At 40.4% G+C, this 17,328-nt stretch overlaps 1 long non-coding RNA gene across 6 annotated transcripts in view; it reads right to left on the reverse strand.

Moving 5' to 3' along the window:
- Nucleotides 1-16,439, reverse strand: part of LOC147207575 (uncharacterized) — a 141,752-nt gene extending 125,313 nt beyond the window's left edge. For all 6 annotated transcript variants that reach the window (XR_015100432.1, XR_015100433.1, XR_015100430.1 and 3 more), the window contains exons 1-2: nucleotides 15,761-16,439; nucleotides 15,505-15,561 (exon numbers count right to left, since the gene is read on the reverse strand). This is a non-coding gene — a long non-coding RNA (uncharacterized LOC147207575). The remainder of the gene's footprint in view (nucleotides 1-15,504; nucleotides 15,562-15,760) is intronic.
- Between the last annotated feature and the right edge of the window lie 889 nt (nucleotides 16,440-17,328).

Raw genomic sequence — 17,328 nt, forward strand, 5'->3', positions numbered from 1 at the left:
TGAACACCGCCTCGGACCCTCGACGTGTGCATGCAAGCTTGTGTGTGACTTCCTACCCCACAATAGTTGTGCCGCGCGAAACTAGACTTGCACTAAGTGCAGTCTAGTTTTCAACCGTTTTTATGGCTGGTGAACAGGCGAACAGGTCCAGAGTGTCAGACCCACATGAAATGAATGAAATGAAAAATACGAGGTCACCAGCGACAAAGGTCTCGTTATTGCCTAACACGTAACAATTGCAAGTTATAATTTTTTTTTTTTTTTACATTTCAGATCAAATGAATTTAGTGTAAAAGAAATATTAACAGGATAAAACTGTCATGTTTCTGCCTGTTTTGTCTTACAGTAGGCGGGATCGAAGGGCGTTTCCTCCAAGCCATGCACCTGATGATGATGATCATCATCATCCGCATTTAAAAGACTGTCATACTGTCTACGCGTCGGTGAATTCCAGGCTTGCTCAGCACATTCATACCAAGTGCCTGTATTTTTCAGACGTTTTTGATCATGCTTCTTAGTCCTCAGGCCACGTTGTTGTATTTTGGGTTTTTGTAAGTATTCCTTACTATTGTCCGTATCGTCTTGTATTTTGGAATTGGATTTCTCTTGTCCTTTCACGGCAAGCAATTTATGTTTTGTATTTTCGTCTTAGCCTTTTGCAAGAGCTTTTGATTTATTATGTTTTTCCTGGTTCATAATGACAAGCAACCTTATTTGTACTTTGTCGTTCTTGTGTTGTATATTAATTCATTTTTTAAAAGATCTTTCTCCGTCTACGTTCGTGGGATCCGCTTCTGTTCTGGACGCTCTCCTTTACCATTTATTGACACTATACTGGTACGGTATTGATATTTGAATTCATGTGGTTTGGAGGGGTGCGGGGGGCCAAAGGGGGTGGTCTCCCAAAGGGCACCATCCAAGCTAGGACCACCACTGCATTCAATAATATTACATAATAAAAACAATTAGATTGGTTGAGAAAGATTGTTTTTGGCCTAATTTTTCTGTTCAATACACGAACCTAGCTATTGCTTACACCTTGTTTAAAGTAAAAACCTGCTACCATTAGGTTAACCTAGGTTGAAGAAAAAAAAAACTCACCAGAAATGGTTGTTTTTTTAGGAGGAGGCTGGAAGTGATTCATGGAATTTCCATTCACTTATTAACGTGGAAATTTTATTTAAAATAAACGTGGTCAAGGGACAAAGCAATGTATGGTGAAAACGGAAGACCACTAAAATGCGTGAAATTTTAATGAAAATGGCAGTTGTTTAAAAATCTTGATGTGAACCTTGATGGCTCACAGAAAATCACAAGATGAGTCAGATGCTTTTTTTTTTTTTTTTTTAAAGCAGTGCAGTCTTTGGGGCAGGTATGAATTAGCTGGCCGATAAAATACCCTCCCTCGGTTCATAATGGGACTATGACTCGGCAACATCTTTGTCACAAACTACATTATTATCCTTTGGCAACTCATTAGACCATCGGCTCAGGCCATTCTCCCCTACAGCCTTTATTAAATTGTAATGATTACAAAAGTAAAGATCAGTCAACAGCTATGTGACGGCCAGTCGTGACTGCATAATGCCAGCAGGCTTACTTTTTAAAAGGTGCCATGTATTTAAAAAAATTTTTTTTAAATACATGGCACCTTCAAAACTCCCAGAATTTTAGTCGTCTCAATGTTGATGTTAACCATTGTCTGCATCCTCTTTGGTTCATTTGGTACTCTGGCATCGAAGTCTTTTGAATTGATGTTGGCTTTATCTGCTTGCCAACACATTTGCAACTAATTTGATTTATTTTAAACCTCATTGTGGATGAATAGATTATCTTAATTTGCCATACATTTACACCCCCAGGTTACTACTGTCTTGCAAGAGCTTTAGAGTGTGTATCAATTTGACACCGACGACAACATGAATTAAACTTAACATATTAAATACCTCAGACAGACAACACCTTTGTCTTCTTTTAAATATCTTCTAAAAGCTTAATTTTAATTGCCTGTTTTTTAGGGGGTGGGGGTTCAGTTAACCTCATGATACTTTATATTCATATATTTATAATTCGCAAAATGACATACTCACAATTCCCAACCTCCTTTAATTTTGTATTCATGTTTGAATGTTATTTTTTTCCAAACCTGTACGGGATTTGTTTTTCGCACGTGCATGTCACCTCTGGTCAACGCCGAATAATTTACAATAAGCACATAACTTAGATAATAATAGATCACCATAGATCATGGCGGCAAGGAAGGAGGAGATTTTTAAGATGAAGCAATGCGTTCATTTCTATGGAAACACTTTGGATTTTGCATGAAACGAGATTGTCTTGACGAGATATATTATTGTGTCAAGTGTATCGTCTTTGCAAATATATAACGGGAACACAACTATCTGTTGATGTGTCTCGCCCGTCACCGTGGCTTCATCAACAGCAAACCTGTCATGAATCAACAGCGGCGACTGCCATGCAAGGTAATGGCACAGACCAAAAATGTGTTGCTGCCTTATTTATTCTAAAACTCAATCATAAATCTCCTCGTGTTTAAAGTATTACTTATTGCAGCACACGCAGAGAAGTGTCTTGCTGACAGACCATGTAGATCAGCTAATATTTTTGAAAAAGAATATGCAAGCCTTTGGCAAAATGGTTTACTGTTCCATCCATCCATTTTCTAATCCGCTTATCCTCACACGGGTCGCAGGCGTGCTGGAGATGTCTTCGGGCACTAGGCGGGGTACACCCTGAACTGGATGACACGTTTAATTAGTATAGGCATATTTACAGAAAAGTCGTTGTTGAAATAACGTAACAAAATTACCTATCTTGTATCAAATAGTATCATTCAAAAAAAGTGACATTGTTTTCTGTCGAATCGTTGGGTCTTATATCAATACATACATCGGGAAAAAAAACATTGTCACACCCCTAATATTTATATAAATATACTGTACTACTTTGATTAACTCCAGGGATCTCTTTGCTCAAAAGGTATCAGTGAGGAGAGGTGTACAAACGAATTTCTATGCCATGAAATCTACGATGGAACAGAAAGGCCTTTCATCCAAAAGAGGAGTAAAGATGGCGGCCGTCGACAGGCATCCAACCGGCTCGAAATAGATTGGCCGGTTTGTGGGGAAAAAAATAAAATAAAATCGCAAAATTCCCCACCACACCACTGCATCCAACGAGTGTTATTCCTAAATAGCAATGAAAGGCATTTTCCCTGCAGCCACTGTTGATGAATTAAAGTGATACTACAGTCAAAGCACAACATGATTATGAATGCGATTACCTGGCGCAGTGGTGTTGCTTCTCAGGCCAGACAAGACGGACCTGCCATTAGATGAGGGGGAAGTGACCTTGGATGCACCTCAAATTGCTTATCATCACCAGCTATGTTTCAGGCAGAATTTAAGGTTTATATGACTTGGTACATGTGTTTGGAATAAGACTGGATTATCAATCTACTTTATATTTAAAAGTAATTACAATTTGTCATTTCTTTCCAAGTCTCGTCAGAAAGTCATCGTGAGGGCCTTGGTGGGGGTTGACAGGTTAATTGAGGAATAATACCCTTCAGAATGATGGATTTTGGTGACTTGAGACGTCGGAATCCATTATGGAGAAACTTAAAAGTGCAATTAATGGTGGAAGCTGGGTGCAAAATTTGTTCTTTTTTAATTCCCCCCCCCCCCCCCCCCCCTTGCCTCTCTTGTGTGATTATTAATGTTCCGCATTAAATGTCCAGACGCTCTTGTCTCTGTTTTGGCACTCGTTCCACCCTCCAATAGAGTTTGGCACAAACAAGATTAAATTAATGATCTCATTTTTAGACACTAAATTAAACAGCTTGGTCCTCAGCATGATGGCCAAAATGAGGGACATTCTATGAGATAAACTTGAATGGACCCATTGCGTTAAAAGAACAGGACCTGCATGCGACAGAAGCATTCAGCTTGAGTAGTGGTGTCTCGTATTTACCGTCAGTGGGCTCCAAGAGATAATTTTCCAAGATGTTGTTTTCCTTCGGAAGGGAGCAAGACTGCAATATGATGCAGATAAACAGGTGATTACTGGCATGCCTGTATTTTCAGAACCGGGTGTTGGGTGTCAACACTTGTGTCGATACATTTTAAGTGTGACATGTTTAACCACCTGCTACAGGCTAAATTGTGTGTCGCCACAGCTCTGCAAAGGGTGATTTTAATGACACATTTTCTTATTGTTATCTCTATTGGCAGTATAGCGGCAGCATAAATTATGAATGATGTACACTGTTGTCATTACTGTGATATAAATTAAAGTGTCTAATTTTGTGGGTGGAAGAGGTGGTAATAAGACTTTGTAGCTTACCGATTCAGTATTAAAGGTGATGTGATAAATGAATGATGTCATTCACTGATGCCGTGCTTGTATAGATACATTAAGGTTATGCAGAAGAGAACAAATGGTTGTCTTAATATCTATTCGATGCACTCGTCTGTCCTCCGCTCATGCCCCCCATCACTCGGACAGCTGGAAACAAAATTCATCCGATTCGTTCTGCTGCTTTTCTCTCTCCCCACAGCCTCATTCCCCCCTTCCTTGGCCCCACCAATCCCCCTCACTGTCGTAATAGGATCTGCAGGAATCATTCAAAGGCTAGATATAATTTACTGCTTGCCGTGCACAATAACCCCTCCCACTTTCACCCCCTTTCTCAATCGCACAAGGTGCCCCGCGGATGAACTAATCATACTTGAAATATTATTTCTGCTTCTTATTCCTCCATTTTATGAACAGCTCCTTTTTTTTATGGTGCGATGGGTTTAACCCCTGCCTGGTCCTACCCTCATCAGTCTGTAAGAGGCAAGGGGGAGTGTGTGTGCGCGTGTGCGTGTGTGTCTAGGCCGCAGGAGACAGACAGAAAAAGCTATGGAATATATATTTCTTTGTTTACATACATGCTTTATATGTGTAATGGTTTTGATAAATTCGTGTTGTATCCAGATAATGGCTCTATTGTAAAAATAACATACTGCATACAGTATAATAATAAATCAATATTATATAATAAGAAAATCACAAAATAAAAACTACTTGGAGAAAAGTCACCTTGATTTCCTCATGCGGGCCTCCGTGTTGACCTGCAGCCGTTTTTCATTCATAAAGTGCTACTGTATGCCTTTGCGATGATGGTGTTCCGCTTACCAAAAGAGAAAAAAAACAACAACTTTGAACACTTCTTGACAAATCACGGAGAGGGATCAGACACATGGTTTGGGAAAATTACCACTATCAAACTTTTGGAGAAAACAAAAGCTTTGGGAAACTCAAATCAACAGTCAAAAGTAGAGATAGAAAATGCACTTATGAAACCAACAATAAACATCGCGCATCTGGCACAAAAATGGAATCCACAAAAAAGTGGAAAGTAGAGAGGATCCAAAACAACTTGAAGGAGATCAACCAAACAAGAAGTTCTGTAAATGGGTCGGAGGAGATGGCCCAGGACAGGGTGACGTGGAGAGGCCTAATTGAAGACCTAAGGCCCACCCGAGGTACAAAGGTCCAAGAGTAATGTCTTCATCTACCGCAGTATCCTTTTACAGTACTAGATAATCTCATCGGAATCAGAGGTCAATCCACCAAGAATCCAATCAATATTATGAGATTGGAGGAGTTGGTAAAAGCTGCTATGCCCTAATAAAAAGTATCCCGAAGAAGCATTATCCTGTGAAAACCATGCCCCTCATACAAAATAGCTCTCAGAATATCTACAATTAAGAATTGTTAATTTGCATGATCCCGGAAAGGATCACAATAATCTCTAAAAGCCTTGATGTTCATCACTCCATGGTAAGACATACATTTATCCAGAGAAAGTTCAGCACTCTTGCTTATCTTCCTTCAAATCTCCATCCCGTAAAGATGACTGGAAGAGCACAGTGCAGAATGCTTATGAGGTCAAGAAGAATCCTGTAATGTCGGCTGAAGATTTATTGAAATCTCGAGTGCATCCTAACATCTGTGCTGAAAAATTTACCATGATTAAACCATTGACAAAATGACAGAAGGATAACAAACAAGAAGCCACTTTTGTACAAAAAAAAAAAAAAAGTTGCATAAAGTTTGATGTTTGCAAAAGAGCTGTTCCACAAGGGCTATAATTGTAAAACATTGTGATAAAACCAATGTTCAGTTATTTGGAAGGAACGCAAACACACTATGTGCAGAGAAATAAAATATGCAGCACCATTTAAACCAACTGAAGTATGGTGGAAGGGCATAATGTTTTGGGAAGGCTTTGTTTCTTCAGGGCCTCGATGGTTAGCCATTATCAACAGAAAATGAGCCATTTTTTAAAGCGGAAGTTAAGATAATCTGTGTAACAACTGAAGATAAACAGAGGATGTATCATGGAACAGGACATTAGCCCAAAGCACAAAAGTAAATCAACAACAGAATGCCTTTAACAGTAGAAAGTCCGTCTTTTGAGTTGGCCCTGCCCGAGTCCTGAGCTCACAACCCGACATGCTGTGGCAAGACCTCAATAGAGCGATTCACGAGAGTTTTATGAGTTTTATGGAAATGCGTTCGTGTGGTTTCCGTTAAAGCAGTGTTTTACTATTGTGACTTAGATGACGTTGAGATCAAATTTTATGACAAAATTATGTTGATTCGCATACTTTTTCGTTCGTGTTTGGAACCACAAAGGAAAAAAAAGCAGAGCTTGGACATTTTAACAGATAATGAAAGGAAATATGGTGTAGATTGAATTAACTAATGATTTAAGTAATGAACAGTTTTATAACAGAAGCTATATATATTTTTTTATGATTATTACATCTGAGTAGTGGCTCAGCAGATGTGATAATACGATACGGAGTGGAAAAATGTGAAACAGGGAAGGGGGGAAAAAAAGAGGCCAATCGAAATGAGGAAGAGAACATAGACCACAGGCAGACATCAGCTGCTCACTTGTACTTAGGAAACACATTTACTTCTCATTGATTCCCAATGCTTTAGTCAATTTCTTGTCACTTTTCATTGCCTGTGCATGTGATCTCAGTTGAGCAGCTCGTAGAGAAGAAACAACAAATGGATAATTTAGTGAAGAAACGAAGCCAACAGTCCTCTTGATCTAAACCACAGTAAGCATATTGGGGATTTTTGCATATTAAATACAATCAAATAAAACAGAAATATTATTGTGTAACATGCAAAATGTACACAGGGGGAAGTGTATATAGGTAAGACCACAATAAAGTTCCTGTAGCAGAACATCCGAGATGCAAGTCAATAACTCAAACTCAGCAGTCAACCGCAGTTGGACAACAGATGTTTTGACCCAGCGTTTTTCATAAATCACTCGGAAGTAGTTATTATTAGTTTAATTACTTTAGTTATCTGTTGCTTCTTTCACGTTCATACACACACACACACACACACACACATATATATATACATACATATAAAAGATATAATTAGATGTGAATGTTGCGCATAATATAAAATCACATCCTACACAGCCTGTATTTCGCATCACTCTCCATGTTGACTGCAATGACATTAGCTACCACCGCTTGTTTGTGGCTTTAATGACAAGTAAGAGGGGGCTGCTGTCGCCATAGCAACAGCCAAGATTTAATACATCATACCTTGTTAGGGTCGTCAAGAGGGGATGTTTTGGTCAAAAATTAATATATCACAGGAAGAGGAACAGTGTGGGACGACTGCTCAGCATTCATCACAAGGTTGCTAATTGCAACATTAATTTAGTGCTGCAGAAAGAGGCAACCATCCTCAGTGGATGCTTCGTGACCATGGCCTGATATGTTGAAAGTGCCATGTGTGCATGAGGAAGACAGTGAGGATGATAGAGAAGCTGAACAAAGATTGGGGGTGTGCTGCTGGGGGCTGGGCACAGGCTACAGGCAGTGAATGCCTCACTTTAATTGCATATGAATCACAATTGGAGAAAAACAGACATTAAGCAATCCAGACTCATCTGCGGCTTGACTGAAGAACTACTATTGTGTGGGTTTAGGTGTTTACGATTCAACAAAAAGTTGAGGAGAAAGAAATAATTGATGTGGTGTGTTTGTCATCAGCTCTGACGTGATATTTTGTTTTTTAATAAGTACTGCATCAGCTTGGCTGGATGGATGCACAACTCAGGCTTACTCCTCTATGCTGACCTGCTGTATTCGTTTTTTATTTTGTTTTGGGGGGGGGGGGTTGTGTTTGTCACCCGGTGCTCGGATCTGATCATAATCATTAATTTAGTGCTGTGCAACTACATTGCAGGAAAAAGTTTCACACATGTTGATCTTGTAACAATTAAATAGGGAGGTTATTTTGTATAAGAACTACCCAATATGGGAATTTTTTAAACACAATTTGACCAGTATAGGATTATTTTTGACCTAACTGTTTTAAGAGCGTCTTAGTTATAGTACATTATTACGGAGTAATTATTTTCCTTATTTAAAAAATAATAATACTGATTCCATGTTTCAAATTACCAGCGTGATCACACAATGAATGAAACATGCATTCCTAAGCACCGCTATATCATTCTTTAGGATAAATTTTTATTCCACTGATTGTTTTAATCATGCTTAATGTCAGTGGTAATGCCCTTGCGGAACACATCTGATTGATGTACCTAATGAAGTGTCCAGCTCGTGCATGTGTAGTCTTTTGTCTTTGAAACCCAACTTGTATAATTACTCCAAGTGAAACACTGCCTGCATTATTCGCATGTACTCACTTGCATGCTTGTTCATAATGTCACCACTTTCATTAGCCCACATTCAGCGAGAATAATGAGCAATTCACTCACTTGACAAAAAGCCCTCAGTAGAACCCTGTTCGGTTTAATTATAGGATAATCTGAAGAAGACAATGGACAATGATGATAAGACAGTCACTGCTATTTGTATGTAATCAATGTTTAATATGTAAAGGCTCTTGGAGATAAGGCGTTAAGTGGGACTTCCTCACTTGAAAAGCACTTCCTCATTTGAGGCTCAATCCATTTGATTTACTGAGCTTCCAACCAGGGGGAAAATGGGACCAAGTGTTTCTCCCAAAGGAATTGTTTGGAATATATTCTCAGAGTGTTCCTCTTAAGGGTTAAATTGTTGATGTTAAATGGCATGCTGGAATCTGCTATCTACCCGCTAATTAGATAGCAATTACAGCAGAGCTATGCGAGCCTGTCTGTTCCAATTAGAAACACTTTTAGCAGTCAGTCCGCCTGACCTTTGCTTTACTTTCTCTACTTTAAATTAATGGCAGATACGACGGGTAAATGTGCTTGGATGGTCAGTCTTGTTGCTAGGCAAACCAAGACATACCCACGCACACTTTGAGCTTAATGGTCATTCACAAGACAGACTCCATAATTTTTTTTTTTTATCTCATCATCTATTTTTTTCTTCCAGGCAAACTGGAGCCCATCCCAGTTGACTTTGGGCGAATGACACGGATTGGTTGCCAGACAATCTCAGGTCACGTGTAGACAACTTCTCACATTCACTTGAAAGGACCATTTTAGCGTCTTCGATGAAACAAAGTTTTCCAACAATACCATTTTTATTAGGTTATTTTACAAAGTGCCACACTGGAACAGCAGCCCAACTCGGGAACGACCGCCGAGCGGTGTTGGGCGTGCCTTTGGGTTACGAACAGTTCACAGTCAACGGCCGACAACTGGGTCTGCAGGTAACCGGGTCGCTGCGGCTTTAGGAGCCGCTTTGGGACACAGCTGGAGGTCGCTCAACAACAACAACAACTGGAACGGCAATCGCCAAGCTGCCTTTGCTCTCAGCACATAACACGGTGACGGAGGGATATTTGTTCAGCCCATTCACGCCTTAATGTGTGTGTGTGTGTGTGTGTGTGTGAAAAGCTTGCTGCCTAGCAACATGGACAATTGCTTTCAATACACTATGACAGGTGATGTGAATGCTAGGGGTGAAACTTCACATCAATGTCCTACGAGCAAACATCCATATACTGACGATGTTTACACATACCGTATTTTCCGGTATGTGTACTCCACTCCGGAGTATAGGTCGCACCAGCCATAAAATGCATTCTAAAGAAAAAAAAAGGCACACTGTAGTATAAGTTGCATTTTTGAGGGAAATGTATTTGATAAAATCCAACACCAAGAACAGACATGTTATCTTCAAAGGCAATTTGAAATAATAAAATAGAGAACAACAGGCTGAATAAGTGTACGATATGTTAATGTTACATGACGCATAAACAACGAACTGAAAATGTGCCTGGTATGTTCATGTAACTTATTAAGAGTTATTCAGAAAATTATAGCACATTGAACATGCTAAAAAGTTTACCAAACCATCAGTGTCACTCCAAATCACTAAATCTAATGAAATCTTCATCCTCTGTGTCAGTTTTAAACAACTCCGCCAACTCCGGAGGTAGAAGATGCAGCACTTCCTCTTCTACGTCGCTTACATCAGACTAAATTAATTGCTACATAATAAGGGGTAGGACTAGATAAGTTGTTTACTTCTTCCTACTCCTTTGAGCATACAACTGTGATGTGTGTTTTCTTCTTTTAACTACTTTCGAATTTTCCTTTCATAATTTTTGTGTGACTTTTGTCAACCTGTTATTGTGTGTACTATATATGCTCAATAAACAAATAAACAAACAAACAAACAAACAAACATCAGACTCATTGTCGACTTATCAACACAGCGTCCTCTTGCGGTTTAATGTGAAAATAACGTGAAATTATATAATAACGCGTTAATAATTTCACACATAAATCGCTCCAGAGTATAAGTCACGCCCCCGGCCAAACTATGAAAAAAACTGACTTATAGTCCGGAAAATACGGTAGTCAATATTCAGGTTAAGTTCAAAATTACGGTTTTTGACACACTCGGAATAACCTGTTTGCATGCGTGACTGGAAAAATGTACTCTTGTTTACACGCTAATTATGATCACTTGGAATATCCTGGTCTAAACAGGTGACGTACAGTTAACGTCATGACGCAAACAGACGTCGTTTCCACTTCTTACTTTCTATCATCAATAACACACATTTATTCATGTCATGCAACACCCAAATAAAGCAGTCTGTTTCCTCCTCGCTGCAAACGTGCGCTTCCGTGATGCATTTGAGTTTCTGCTCCATGTTCGTTTACCTCTACCCGTCGCCCCTCAGACACACGGCCACTGTGTCATTTGTGCCGCAGAGACAGAAAATAATGTGCCCAAATGACCAAGATTCTTGAAGGACAGTGCATGCGCAAAACACAAATCAATTTCCCTTCCAATGGAGGTATTCTGATCGCCTTTGTATGACTAAATATTTGGGTTAGAAAAGGGATTTTTAAAAATTCAAATTTCAGCGTATTCTGGTTTTTAGTGCACGTTTACGTGACCTTTCAAAACCGGAGTATTGGCAATATTCAAAAGGTTAACGACTGCATTTAAACGTAGTCACTGTCACGTAAGAACTGGGCCTATCATCTCAGGAAAGATGTGTGTGCATAAAATAAGAAAACCTTTATTAGTCTCGCAATGGAGAAATTCCCAATTCACAGCAGCAAAGTTATGAAAGCAAGAAGTAGAACAACAAAATATAGGAGCTGCTGGAAAGGCAGCCACTCTCGCGGCGCCATTTTGAAGTCAAAATAACAAAAATAACACAACACAACACATAGGACACAGACAGTCGTGCAATCTTCACCACTTTTCTGCATACACTTGTTGTCTGAAGCAGTTTATAGACGAAAGAGGAGAGGATCAAAGTGTCCTTTCACCAGTGGGTCAGAGACATCGTGCTGAAAATGTGCTCACGTCTGCTACAAGCTAAGTTTTGAAAGCAAACACGAAGCTGTAGCGTCCATTGACAAAAGGAGATTAGTTCACTTCTCCTGTCCCACGTAATCCGCTTCAAACTCCAAGCCGCGACTCCCAGTTGCAAATCCGCATCGGCGCTCCGCGCTAACGCTCCTTTCTTCTCATCGTCGGCTCCTCAAGCCTTACATCCATCCAGCCGCAGACCGATCTCTCCGCTGAACAAAGCGGTGCTGTGAAAAACGCATGTGCATGCGTTCAATTGACACAGAGAACCACAAGGGCAGAGTTTTCACATGTATTAAATCAGGGACCAGGTTTAAAACAATGTTTGTATTTGGACTACCAAAAAGCCGGTTCCCTTGAACAAAACACCAATTTAATACCTTTTCACTTAAAAAAAGATGTCATGGAAATGGATCTAAAGCCCACCGCAGGTTACAGGAGTCACACTCTTGGTACTGGTTTGCCCTCCTTCTCACTGGGAGGAACTCTCCGAATGACTGAGGAGTGTCTCAGGCATCCACAGTCCACCTGGTCTCTATTATCTCTCCATTTCACAGGCTTGCACCCCCTAACAGGGCAGCCTGGGAATGGGTCTGGCTCTTTCATCTTCCAATCATTATAGCAGCCAGCTCAGGGTCATGGGCCCATGCAGGCTGACAGGCATTCCAGCAGCAACACACGACAAGTGATTTTGGTTAGGTTTTTGAAAAACACAAAAAGCCTTAAAAAAAAAAAAAGAGAGACAGAGAAATATCCATATACAAACAAGTCTCAAAGCACTTATTGTATTAAGAATCCGTCCCGGAGTTCACATCCTATGTGAAATATGATGCTGCACCTCCGAGTTGGGCTTCTCGCCTCCCTAATAACAACGCCCTTCCTCAGCCATGGTCTCAATTAAGCCTTTTTTGGTGGCACAAACACAAGAGGCACACAGGAAAACCAAGACTAATTTTATTTTTTTTAAACATCTTCCTATATGAAAGTGGTGCTCATATGTGTAAAGTGACATCATGTTGATCCCCCACCATCCCTTTCTGCTGTTTTATTACTCTTAAATCATGTCCACCGAGGGACATTTGAAGACAGATCAAGGAGAAGCCAAATTCTTTCCCTTCAGCTTTAACGTCCAAAGGGATTTACCAGACTATTCTCAGACAATCTGTGGAACACATTTACGGAAAAAGGATACACCACCTGATGGTTCGGCTCTGACATGGTACACGCATTACCATTTTGCATATGAGAGCAGAATGAGGTGTAATAATTGATCTCTCATGTACTTGCACTCACGCTCCCACAACACTGTCAGTGCGACGTTGTTTCAAGGGGAACACACTCTTGAGCCAAGCGCACTAGAAGCCTTTTCAATGCATCATCACATTGAGGTTACAGAAATGACACGAAAGGCACTTTGAAGTTGAGGAAAATTCTCCCTTATTTCTGCTCCGCCACATGATTTATTAAGGGCTAAAAGTGGGGAAAACGAGACAAGGAAAGGGGCAGGTAAAGGATATAGAAGGACAAACACATTCCCTGCACATATTCTCTTCATTATGAGTGATGGGGGGCGGGGGTTGGGGGTGGGGGGCTGATCATTCAATTATCGACTGCCGTCACAGGCTAATATTCCTGCCTGTCAGGGTCCATTCCGACTCAGTTTTGGTCGGACTTCTTCTGATGGACCTCATTTCCTGTTAAACAGAACCAGAAGGCGCTGCAAAAATGGTGACACTTGATCCTGTGTTCAAGAGACGGGAAATGCTGCGGCACAGCTCTCAGCCTGCTATGCTAGGCTGCACACCTTCCCAGCATGGATCCTGGAGTGAAGGGTGTTTACCTGCCACTCAGTCCAACAGCACAACTGCGGACTAACAATGTTTTTTTTTGGAAGCTAAAGGCTTGCTTTTTTCCAGTGTAGAAATGTGATCAACTCGTCATCATTGCTTTTTATTTATCCGCCACATTACGTTGTCGCTCAAGCTATTTACTCTTGATCTCTGTTCTTCACGGACATCTCCATTCGATGCCCTGACTTGTGGGAATCACTTGCTATGCAGAAGCTTAGGTCACAATTCACAGCAAATCATAGCCAACTTTGAACTTCTGTCTTGGTGTGGACACGGCAACTGGTTTTAGCAGATTCATCACACCCCCAAATGGAAGACGCTGGCACATTTTCCCTGCCGCTTTTCCCACTGAAAAGTTTTGTTTGGTTAATTATTTTTAAGTTGAAATTCTTAACTTTTACATGTCCTGTGCCGTGGGGCGGCTCAAGGTAGAACTTGGGAAGGTTTACACTTGTTTTGGTGAGGGAAATCACTAACTGGGACCTCAGCCGTCTTTCTGAAGCAAGCCAGCCAGTTAGCATATTTATTTAATGATTGTCCTTGATGAGGGATCACAGACTACACCAATCGAATGTGACAGTTTACAGTGTACAGTATAACGAGACAGATACAGCCGATGTTGTTTGTGCAGCTTACTCCTCTGAGAAGCCCACTAAAACAACCCAAAAAATAAAAACGGTCACATAGGCCTACTTGCGAACCAGTGTCTAAAAAACTACTACTGTGCTGAGCTTGAACTTATTGCCTTGCAAAATTGTGTGTACAGAACAGAACAGTGGTGGACCTCCATCCATTTATCCATTTTATGCCACTTGTCAGAATCAGAATCACCTTTTTTGGCCAAGTATGTAAAACACACAAGGAATTTGTCTCCGGTAGTATGGGCAACAGTAGTCTTGCAATAACAAGCAACTACGATAAACAAAGGCATGACAAATGTGATCAACTCGTCGATCTCTATTCTATAGAGATAATGAAACACGGAACAATGCGCCACACACACACGCACGCACACATTTATACATCGTGGTTTAGAATGCTAAAGCAGAGTCAGTCCATCCAAAATAGCCATGCTTGCCTTTTACCCCTCAAAAGACATATTGTACATGGTATTTCACAGTGTTTTGGGAATATGTCAGAAATTGACTGGTAAAAAAAAAAAAGACAGCTGAAAAGTAAAAGCCATACGCCCCATCGCTCACTTACAATGAATGACGTACTGAGACACATTGAGAATTATAATTAAATATGGGGACAAGTATTACTGAGGTGGGCTATTCTCCTCACACTGCCCAAGGCCTGTGTTAGGCCAAGGCGCTAACCCAATTTCACACTGCGTGACTTGGTCTGGCCTGTTTCAATGCACTATCACAGTGTGAGTGCCATCTGGTCCTGGCCTCTGAAGCAAATGGCCTTGCTTTTCACACAGATCACATTAGGGTATTTTTAATTCATTCGGGATGTGCCCTTGTGTGTTAATTGGCTCAACATGGCCAGTGAATCTCGCCTGTTGCTTAAGAAAGGAGTGTGTGTGTGTGTGTGTGTGTGTGATCGTGTAGTATTTTAACTAAAGCATTCTGGTACAAATGATATGATTCCTACTAATCATTTTTTGGAACTACACATAGTAAAGGAGAAAAATAACATCCATTCTCGTTGACAAACACACGGCAGACACGTGACTGTGTAATACAAACGTGAATGTCGTCTACAATGAACTGCACTAAAAATACAGTTGCATGAATGAAAAATAACAACATGAACCATAAGACACAGCAAAAGTAACAAAAGATATACAATACCTGCAACACGGTATGACGGGAACAATGGTGAAGACGTATTCAGGCCTGCACAATTTTCTGCGTAACAAACGAGTGTTTGCCAATCAACTCCACACGTAATACGTTTTAGTCGACAAAAAAAAACGCCACTTTAACAACAACACAGAAAACAATGTGGACTCACAATTAAGGGGAAATACTTGAGCACACCACACAGCAGTATAAGAAAAACAAATTGAAATTATTTAGAACTGTTCATCAACGAGATCAAACTCACCACTCTGCATTCCTCGTCGTTCTGACTGACGTCACGGCGGTAAGCAGGTGCCACAATCTTTGCTGTTGCGTCACTTCCGCGATAATTTATTCGTTTGTTTCACTCTGTTACACACACACACAAATATTACAAAACCAGGCGTATGTTTTAGTTTTGAGTTATTTACAAAAATAGTGATCGTGAGTTTTTAGATTTTTCGAAAAAATACCCTCCTTTAGATCTTTGTTTTTTCTGCCCAGAAGTTAAAATTGCGGTCCAAGTTCATCAAAATAAGTGCAAAGTGCAAAGTAGATGTGTATCTTAACTAAGGAAACTTTAGCCAACGATATGCTAGCACGTCTCGGTAACAAGTTGCCTGGTAATACTGTAACCCGGAGTTACTCGCATCCTACATCACAAATTGTTCAAATAAATGGACAGAGCAAACAATAAAAGTCGAAGCACACTATAATATGAACCCAGCACGAAATCAAACCCAAGATGGACTTCCCCTCATAGCGAATGTCGTCATTGGATCCGGACACCAGCGAATTTTTGTAATCCAAAGTTAATCGTCAGTTCCAGGGTCTCTTTCTTAACGAGTCTATTTCTACCTTTAACTTAATGCTTTCATGCACCATAACAAGTAATGTCACAATCACGAGAACGTTAAACGGTCCTCTGTTTACACACGAGCAGGCGAGGCACCGCCCCCCGTTTTTTTTATTGAAATGCGCTAAACAGTGATATTATCACGTACATGAAGTTCCGGCAGCGTGCAGCTGACAATATGTGTCGTAAAAAAAGTTTTGACTGACAAATACGGGTGAACGTACGCACAAAATTGTTCGAACGTAAAAGGTACTTGTACTCGCAACAATGTTTCAGCTTACTTGTAGAATAAATGCTACAAACATAGCATTTTCCCATGATGCCGCAGGGTATTTAGTTACACATAATATGGGCAAGATGCCAAACAAATCATGCACTGCAGCCATGAGAAAACCATAAAATCAAGAATAAAGAATGTTTACTTTCTTAATTTTCGAATGTATTGGTATTGGTTTAATCAGAAAACATTTACGTTACCGCCCCCCCACCCCCCCCATAATGGCATGCGGAAGTCAAAAGCCTGTGGCATTTTGGTAAAAAATGTGAAACGTACATCATGCACTGACAACCACACAATTATGAATGAAAATCCAACAATTTTCTGATCTGCTCATCCTCACAAGGGTTGTGGGGCATGCTGGAAGCCTATTCCAGCTGTCTAGCAGTAGGCTGGGTAAACGCTGAACCTGTTGCCAGCCAATAGCAGGGCACAGAGAAGAACAACTCTTCGCATTCACCATCACACCTAGGGACAATTTAGAGTGTCCCATTAGCCTGGCATGCATGTTTTTGGAATGTAGGAGGAAACAAGAGTACTCTAAGAAAACCCACGCAGGCACGGAGAGAACATGCCAACTCCACAAAATAAGGCCGGAGCTGGAATCGAACCCTGCACCTCTGCACTATGAGGTCTTCATTTGTAGCAATTAACCTACAAGTACGTTTGAAATGATTTGACAGTCAAAATTTTTTATTTC

This window comes from Hippocampus guttulatus, chromosome 3 (genome assembly GCF_054856545.1).
Source record: "Hippocampus guttulatus isolate MCC_2025c chromosome 3, RoL_Hgut_1.0, whole genome shotgun sequence".
NCBI lineage: Eukaryota > Metazoa > Chordata > Actinopteri > Syngnathiformes > Syngnathidae > Hippocampus > Hippocampus guttulatus.